The following is a 9,866-nucleotide window of genomic DNA, read 5'->3' as shown; positions in this document are numbered from 1 at the left end:
TATGCTAGGGTGATGGTGGATCAAATAAAGGACGGATTTGAGGACCTTGAGCTTGACCACCCTACGGGTGAAGGGGAGATTCGGCGAGGTTCTTTTCTGAAGACTCCATGCCTATGGCGGAAGGAACTCATCAACCTTCCGAACTGGACGCCTCCGTCTCCTCCTCCTCCTCTGCCGAGTCAGGGCACTCTGCCTCCTCCTCCGGCGAGTGATCGGGGCACTCAGCCTCCTTCTCTGGAGCGTGGCGGCACTCCGCCTCCTTCTCCGCTTGCGCAGGAGTGCCCTAGTAGCCAGCCTCCTCCTGCTTCGGCTGCTCCGGCGATCCGTCCTTCTCCTCCGCCTCGTACGGAAGGAAAGACAGCCGCAGTCGCTCTGTCTGCTCCGGCGTCTAGCAGTACAGCCAGAGGCAGGCAATACAGATACGATCCTTCTGTGAAGACTCCAGAGAAGTTACCATACGAGAGGAGCCAGTAGGAAAACACGAAGATCATGCAAGCCGAAGTGGGAAACTTCTTTGAAGGGGTGAAAGAAAAGAAAAATCCACCTCAGAAGGAGAAGATATATCCGGTAAAAGCGAACCATACTCTGGCTGCCCTGAAGAAACCACCAAAGTCTCCGGTGAAAGGCAACTATGAATGCATTACAAAGTCATTTATCGAAGCGGAGCGGTCAGGAAGTACTGTCAGTGGTCAAAGGTTAGTAGAAGTAGAACGACGAGCTGGGAAAAAAGTTGCCCATCTCGGCGAACAAGCGAACCAAGCGTTCCCCCCACTCCAGGTGTCTAGCATCGTCGCTAATCTTCCAGGCAGGACAATGGTGCCTGGTTATAATGATCTTGGAGATTACCTGCCCGACGATGCACATTTTGATATAATGGAGGTGGACGAACACAAATACGAGTACGGGAAGTCTCTTGTCAAAGATGAAAGATCTCTAACAACGATGATGCAAAGATTTCATGATTGGTATATGAAAACCTGTAGAGAGTCTGAGGGGAGGAATATTTTGACGCTGAGAGTTAGAGAGGAGCATGACCTCGTTGGAATTGAACTGTTGAATGTTCCATTTGACGAGCGAGTTTTTCAATCTAAAGGCCCTCGATAAGTTAATGATCACTTGCTACTTCCTGTAAGTAGTACTACTTCTGTCATTAAGTCTCTCGATATAGGTCAGCTCTTTCATTGCATGTATTTTTAATTATCCTCACTATATTAAGAAGATTGAAGATCGCCGAATTGAAGAAAAGACAAATCGGTGATATTGGGTTCATTAACACAAATCTCATATATGCATATATGGTTAAATTCCAGGCCAAAGATACTGAGGCCAAGCTGCTACAGTCGTTTGTATTAAATCAAAACAAAGCTATAATACTCTTCCCTTACGAATTCCAATGAGTGTTACTGTCTTGTGCATATTCAGTTTCCTTTATTAGTCGAGGTTATAGTAATGTAATTGATGAGTTATGCATGCGTGCTTAGGTTTCACTATATTCTCCTAGAGATTATGCTTGAGCAGGGACTAGTAACCATCTTAGACTCGAGACGAAAAGATCCCAAGGAGTATGCGGGCATGACTGCAATTCTAGAGAAGTAAGTTAAATCGATCATTATCGCACCATATCGGCAACTTCAATTTGTTCATTTCCTGATATCAAGTAATTGTTTTCTTTGTCTGGCAGGGTTTGGAATAAATTCACCTCAAAAACTCCGGGACTGCCGAAGAAGCTGGAATTTAGACACCCGAAAGTAAGTACTATAGTAGCATGTTCCACGCATCTCCTAGTGATTCAAGCGCTAGTTTCATCAATACCATTTAGCATGCTTGCTAATTATCAGTTTGATTGACCTCTATTTCTTGTAAAGTGGTTGTGGCAGGAACAAGGGAATAATTACTGTGGATACTACATTCGAGTCCATCCGCCACACGACCTGTGAGCGGGGCTACTCCGACAAACAATATGAAGTGCGTAAATAATAATATTCACAATTTTATTTTATTACCATAATTTGTGTTCAGTTTCATTTATTCATATATATGTATTGACCCCCTTCTTTAAAATAGATATTTCGAATGCAGGATGAACTCCTACCACCAGATCATATGCGAGGAATTCAAAGGAACTGGCGGCATTCTTTCTTGACCACGTGATCGGTAAAGACGGAGAATACCATGTGGACCTTGAGTTCATTTGGAATTAGGAGATTATATTGTAGGAGATAATTATATTGTATATATATAGCCAGTAGCGTAGGATAGATATACAAGAACTTGTTGTTCGACCAATCTCTTAGAGAAGGAGAGGTGGTCGATATCACTTCTCTCTGTATAGATATGTTCATGACGATCTTCTGTTTCCTTCATTTGTTTACTAGCTAGCGTGTCTAGTCCTCTCTATATGTATAGTACGTAGGGTCGACCAAGCACAGAGATAAGAGAGGACACTTTTCTGTATTAATTAGCTAGCTAACACAATATATGAAACACCTAAATTAACCCCCCAAAACCCCCTAAACCATTCCCCCTTTAAAAAAAACAAAAATCCCAGCACCTGAAATGCTGACGCGTGGATGCCTATTGGTCCCGGTTGGTGCAACCAACCGGGACCAAAGGGCCCCCTGTCTGGGCTCGCCGAACCGGCCACGTGGAGGCCCATCTGTCCAGGTTTGTGTAAGAACCGGGACTAAAGGTCAAGTGCATTAGTAACGACCTTTTAGTCTCGGTTCCAAGACCGGGACAAAAGGCCCTTACGAATCGGGACAATTGGCCCTTTTTCTACTAGTGCAAGCTGCCGGATGATTGGCCCCGGCTGCGTGTGGCGTGCTCGCACCGGCCAAGGCGATGTGTGCGTTCGTGCTCAAGGACCCTGGTAGTCCCTTGTAAGCATCCAAGGTGACCACACCACTCATAGCTCCATCTTGGCCATCCTCACTGCCGTTGCCTTTGAGTTCAATATAGGCCACCCTATTTCTTTTCCTTCTGAACACTGTCAATTGATGAAGGTGTTTGTGGCTGCTAAAATTAATGTCTGAATGTTCCAAATCTGCTGCTCTGAAGGTGCCAACATCCGTGAGGCAATTTGCGAATGATGGGTTCAGTAGTAAGTCAAATCTGCTGCCATGTACTTTTCAGCCAGACAAGATGATGTTCATGCCATTTTCTTAACTATGTCACCCATTTTCAGCTATTGTACTGAGAAACAAATTCTAGGAATGAATGAGTAATGCACTTACGGATGCGAGAGTGCATCTTATCAGAGATGGAAAAAGTCTTGCTTTGCTTAATTACGCCTGGACATGCATGGTAAGAATAAAATCCCGATCGATTACAGTTAAAGCAAGTTGATTCTCCCATCACTGAGAACAAGCTTGTTTTAATTGAGAGTATTCTATTGGAGCTCAGGTAGTTTTCCTTGATCCATGGACTGGCATGTTTTACATAATCTTGTTACTGTTCGAAGTGGGCATCAAATAGTTGAGTCTTATAGCCTTTTTTGGTGTGTTGATATTTGAAAGGGGAATAGAGCAATGTTGCACTCTTGCTGTTGTTAGAGCACATTATTTTATAGTTAATGATTCTATATTCCAAACTGCTTTTTATTCTGCTCATATGATATTGCTCATCTTTTGTTTTCTGTCGTGATGCCTCGTGTATTTAAAATAGATAATGCTATAAATTTAGTGTTTCTTGAACATGCCCAAGGAAATGGATAAAATCTAGATGCTAAGTTGGCTTTTTCTTGTGGATTCGCCATCGTGAAGATGCACAAAGGGTTAATAGATCAAGCATTGGATGCTGGCAAAATAGGAGTTCCATCACCATATGAAGAAAGTAATTCCTACGATTAGGAAGCTGCTATAAATACTGAAAACTATGAAATTAGTGATGACAACGACGATGATCGTAATCACAAGCATCGTGAGACCACTCCCATGTTCCTGCACTTTAGTGTTATCTCAAGAGCAACATTGAAATAGTATGCTCCATTACTTCACATTTTCTGTATCATGAAGACCACTACCACGTTGTGTTAATATAACCATAGCCTTGAAATGTGTCCTCTAAGTGTTGTTACCATTGATGATTTGATTTGCAATTAACATTCTTCACAATACCCTGTCCAAAATCCTAACTGAGTTGCAATTAATGTGATTGCATTTCTAGCTTTGTTTTAATTGCCAGAAGTTTATGCATAAAATAGAATTGGTGAATTTTTTAAATTCCTAATTAGATAGTAGTAGCTTGGGAAAAAACTATGTGCTACTACTATTTAGGATATTAGTAGTGTGTGGTTATTATAAATTGTATTAGCACGGGCGCAAAAATAGTAGTAGCATGGATGGCACCCGCGCTACTACTAACATTTTAGTAGCGTGCGGTGGCACCCGCACTAGTACAAACTTTATAGCTGTGGTGCGACACTAGTAGATCGAGGCCTGCGCTACTATTAGAGAGTTTACCGGCGTCACTACTAGGCTTTTCCCTAATAGTCTCAATAGGTCAACGATACATATTTTTTAAGCGCTGAGAATTACCATGGAAGTCTGTAATTAGTAATAGATAGATAGACCGATAGATAGATATAATGATGTATGATTTAGAAATAAGAACACATAACCTACAACAACAAGATATTTTCATGTCACCTATTGAGCGATATATTCACCGCCCGTAGTGCAAAAATAAGTTGCGAAGTTTTTCCTTTTTGTTGCATAAAATTTATTGAATATTAACGAAATCTTCACTCTACACAAGTTATTGTGGTCATTCCGTTGGCTTGTGTACAGAAGCATCGTCTTAGTAATTTCTAGTCTATTTCCATCTTACATTATGGACGCCGATAAGTGCCACACGTGGGGGCGTTAAGAAGTCTACCCACACATTTTGTGTGGTATATAAGAGGAACAGCCCACACACCTACGTGTGGGCAAAACAAGTAATGCCCATACATCCCTTTTTTCCCCTCCCGATCCCACTCACACGCGTACGTGTGGGCGAAGTAGATAACGCCCACACGCCGCGTATGTCAGGCCTCGTACCTCGTGGTCCCGCACGCTACGCGTAATAGTCACCGCGCGCTTGCAATTGCCATGGTCCAGACCCTCGTTCATGTTCGTTTAAAAGCAGTTGCCATGTCGCTGAACTACGGTCGCCATGTCGGACAACTGCAGTTGCCATGTATGGTCTGGTCTAATGTAGTTGCCATGGTTTCAAAACTTTAGGATTTGCCACATACTAACACTAGGCAGTTGAGAGAGTTGCCATGTGCTCACAAAAATGCTAGGGCAGTTTCCATGTAAAAGGAAGAGTTGTCATCTGCTTACGTGCACGTTAGGGCAGTTGCCATGTACCATGCAAAAACACATGACAACTCGGTAAAAGAGAGTTGTCATCTACTTACGTGCACATTAGGGAGTTGTCGTGTACCCTGCAAAACACATGGCAACTCGGGTAAAAAGAGAGTTGCCACCTGCTTATAAAGCACACTAGGGCAGTTGCCATGTGCACTGCAAAGCACATGGCAACTAGCAGCTTGGGTGAGGGAGAGGAGACAGGCGTGTGGGCGAGATGGCAAATGCCCACACACTAGCCCTTATGCGTGCGTGGAAAGTGGCGTGTGGGCGAACTGCTGAACGCGCACACACCAGCCCCTCCCGTGTGGTGAAACGGCCGTGTGGGCGACCGGGTGAATGCCCACACATCAGACCAGTCCTAAGTGGCACTAAAAAGATGCCAAGATTCGTGCGCTCACGAACGGACGCGGATCCACACGTGTGAGTGAGATGCAAACACCTATACGTGTGAGTGTTAACATTTCTGTACATTATTCGTACATAATCCATTATGTGTAAAAAATACATGACAAGTTAACCAGAGAAAAGATACACCTCTGATAACACCATGGATCATAGCGGATATACCCTTGGTGTCGACTACGAAGCTTCAGAACGCGGACACGAAGCCGTGCAAGTTGATGTTTTGAGACGCGCATGACCGGATCCCATCCGATCTAGAGGTCCATGAGTGCCATGCACCAATCCGTGAACACCGTTGGTTGAGGAGTCCAGAACTTGCCGGCTGCCAGATCGAGGACGACCGGCACCTGGAAGATCGGCAATTTGGATAGGAGAATACCACTAGGGTCGTCGCGCTACCATCTTTTCCCCATCGCCGTCTCCCCACACAGGCTGATCTCCACCTCTTGCAGCACGCCTGAAGGAAACCCCACCTCCTTTGGATATGGGCCTGCCGCCACCGCAGTAGAGGCCAGTGGCAGTGGCGGAAGGGGAGGCTGCAGCGGATGGCTGTTGGCGGCGGCATGGAGTTTTGCTCCTGGCGTCGCCTTGGGAGTGATGTGCACGTGTGATCTGTCTCTTGCAGATTGGTCTGTTGTAATGAAGGCATCTTGCCCCTTATTTATTTTTCAAGAACATGCATGAGCATTGCATGTCCTTTGAAAGGGGGTTACAAGCCGGACTATAAGGTAAGGACGGACGCAGGTAACATGCATGAACAATGGACGCAGGCAAGGTGGACTTGCGCTGAAAAACCCGAGCGTTCGGATCTAGCCAGATGGATTGTAGGGTTGCGGCAATGCGGGTGTTGAGCTCTCTACGCCAGTTAGATAGAGTTTAAGCCCCTATCGTCGGCCACTAGTCTGCCAAGGAGGCAGAGCCATCGGGTGTGAACCTGTGCAAACGCAGGGGGAGGAGCATGTGATTCAAAACTTCCCTGGAAAAGGGGCATCCAAGTAGCATCTGCGTCGTGTCTTCATCCACATGGCAGCATAGCTGGCAAAGCCTGGTATGAGGCAGGTTTCGGCGCGTGAGCCTATCCACTGTCCATAGTCGACCTCGCACCGCCAACCAAACGAAGTTCTTGATCTCCAAGGGGGCCATGCTCTCCAGATCACATCAACACAAGGAGCCCGCTCCTTCGTGAGGAAGAAGGCGGCATATGTTTCGCGAGGAAGAAGCCCGCTCCCATAGCTCCAAGAATTCCGCTATCGCTGGCACGGAGGGGGTGCGGTGGATCTGTCAACCCATGCGTTGCCAAGAAGGGCTTGCGCCACGCACATTGCCCTGCCTGCGGGCCTGATGAAGGGAAGCTGGTGGGGAGCGATCTGCGCGACGCTACGGCCGTCGATCCACCGGTCATGCCAGAAGTTTACTCGCTCACCATTCCCAATCTGGCAGCAGAGAGCCGCAAGCGCAAGGCTCTGACTCGCAGGTGGAATGGCCATTTACAGCCCCAGCCAAGGCTTGTCCAGCGTCGTCTTCTCAGACCACACCCAACGCATGCGGAGAGCCTCGTTCAGCAGGGGCTTGCCCCTTATTTCAATGGTGCCAAACTAGAAGACCCTTGCATGTGTTTTATTTCGACCGGATTTAATTATAAAGAACTATTGGATCAAACTTTCCTGACCATATTGTTTATGGTTTTGATAATTGTCAGCCGACTGAGAAAGTAAGTCTCAGTTGATTCTATTATCATCAGATATTTTGGTTTATTTCTTTATTGAGGGCTTCATGCATGTCAGCTGCAACCCGCTTCATTCGGCCACTCTCTTGGGTCTTGCTTATTCCTGGGCCTAGACCTAGAGATGGCCTTTGCTTGTTTTCAGGTAGAGAACCTACCGGTAGAAGGAAACGTAGAGTTTTTTTTTATTTTCCATTAGTGTCCATAATCATATTCCTCTTCACTTATTTTCCTCGTGGCGTCGTGTATGGATGGAGACCCTGCAGCAGTGGCACATCCTAGGATGAAACATAGCGGATCCGTCTTCAAATATGCACCTCTCGAACTATGTTCCCTATGATGTCGTATGTGGATCGAGAAACTATAGCCACACGACAATGGAACAACAGATCCGCATGACGTGTGTTATAAGATCCCGGTGCACCGAAGCCATTTGCTAAATGAAATTTATGTCCTACTACCTCCATCCTGATTTATTGACCCCGTTCGCATTTTGTGCTTAATTTTGACCTTAAATTTAACTAATAAAACGTTAAAGCATGAAATAAAAAAATATCACTACAAACTATATTCAAATATGAATAAAATGATATAATTTTTTATGACATGCATTATTATTTTCTTAATTAAGTCTATCGTGAAAGTTTGGCGTAAAATACTAACAGGACCAATAAACCTGCAGATGGATGGAGTAGTTAGTACTAATACATTGTTATTTACTCAAACACGTTATTATCATATAAACTAAATCAATACAGCATTAATGAATGTTAATCTGTGACATGGAACATAGTAAGGAAAGGCGGTTTATCGCCCGCCCTGCACGGCCATATGTATTGTCAGATTGGTTTACTTTAGGCTGGCAATAGTGGAGGTAACATAACCGGTAACATGCACTTGGGACTAGCAAACATGCTTAATTATGTGGCACACAATTAAAGAAGAGAGAGGGTTAGAGTAACATAGGTAGATACCATATCATGTTAAATGATATACTACTTTGTGTCATGCATGGCAATAAATATGGTCAGCTATGATACTACTTTATGATACTATGCACTATGGAGGTAGTATCATATACTAGTATCATATGCATGATACTAGTATATGATCCTCCCAAATATGAGTAGCCTTAGGCTAGTTGTAATGGGGTGTATTATATAGTAGTATCATGCATATGATACTACTCTATGATACTACATCCGTAATGCATAGTATCATGTGTTGGTATCATAAAGGACTATATTTATTGACATGCATGACACAAAATAGCACATCATTTAATATGATATGGTATCATAAGAGCATGGTTAATAAGAAAGCCCGCTGCTGGCTATATATGAGTGCCATGTCACATAAAGCCTTCATAAAAGCCCACTAGTAGAACAGATTAGCTATAGTCTAGCTATTGGTATTTAATGTTTGCAAGTGGGGAAAGGCAAAGAGAGACATGTGATTGGTGAGAAGAGAGGAATGCCGGCTCACAAGAGTACATGCAGAATTCTTTTTCTTGTTTCTTGTGCTGGAGCCGGCGCTAGCTGAATCGCCCGCCTCCTTCTCTTTCCTCCATTCTCTCTCCTCCAACAATGACTTTGATGACGTGGAACAACATATAGCCAGCTGACTAGTACTTATTGTACTTGCTCTAATATGATACTCAAGCCTCTCTTTTTTCATTTAATTCTATGCCACATCATCAAAATTGCTTAGTTGGCATGCATGATACTACATATGATACTCCCATTACGGGCAGCCTTAGTAATCAAGCACATTGTCGTAAATGCACTCAATTCCATGACTGGTCACTTGTATTAATCTGTTGTGCATACGCCATGGGCCCCCCCCACCACCACCACACACACACACCCCCCCACGACGAAAGTCCTCCCGGTGCAATCACATAGCGAATCTAGCCTTCTTATCATCTTCAGTTGACTACTATTTCTAGCTAGATCAAGACGGCCCATGTTGCAGTGGCTCAGCTTATGCTGGTCGCCCTAGTGGCCGCTAGCTATGCTCCTCGTAGCCACCGACACGACCATCTCCTGTGGACAGGTGAGCTCTACCTTGAATCCCTACATCTCCTATGCCAGCAGCAACGGCGCCAACCCGACTGCGGCCTGCTGCAGCTGTGTCAGCAGTGTGGCCAGCGCAGCACGGAGCACCGCTGACGAGCAAGTGGCGTGCAAGTGCATCAAGAGCGCTCCCGGTGGGCTCAACGCTGGCAACGCCGCCGACATTCCCTTCAAGTGTGGCGTCAACATCCCCTACGCCATCAGCTCTTCCGTCGACTGCTCTAAGATTTGTTGATCAACCAATAGTCACCATGTGTACGTTGAGGTCACACACACACACACACACACACACACACACACACACACACACAC

At 45.0% G+C, this 9,866-nt stretch overlaps 1 pseudogene; it reads left to right on the top strand.

Annotated features, from left to right (window-relative positions):
• Window positions 1–7,156: 7,156 nt before the first annotated feature.
• On the top strand, window positions 7,157–9,789 carry LOC119346802 (annotated as a pseudogene).
• Window positions 9,790–9,866: the final 77 nt, after the last annotated feature.

Source organism: Triticum dicoccoides, unplaced genomic scaffold (genome assembly GCF_002162155.2).
Source record: "Triticum dicoccoides isolate Atlit2015 ecotype Zavitan unplaced genomic scaffold, WEW_v2.0 scaffold51229, whole genome shotgun sequence".
In the NCBI taxonomy this organism is placed as follows: Eukaryota; Viridiplantae; Streptophyta; class Magnoliopsida; order Poales; family Poaceae; genus Triticum; species Triticum dicoccoides.
The sequence above is the reverse complement of the archived record's forward strand: the minus strand, read 5'-3'. Positions and strand labels throughout refer to the sequence as shown.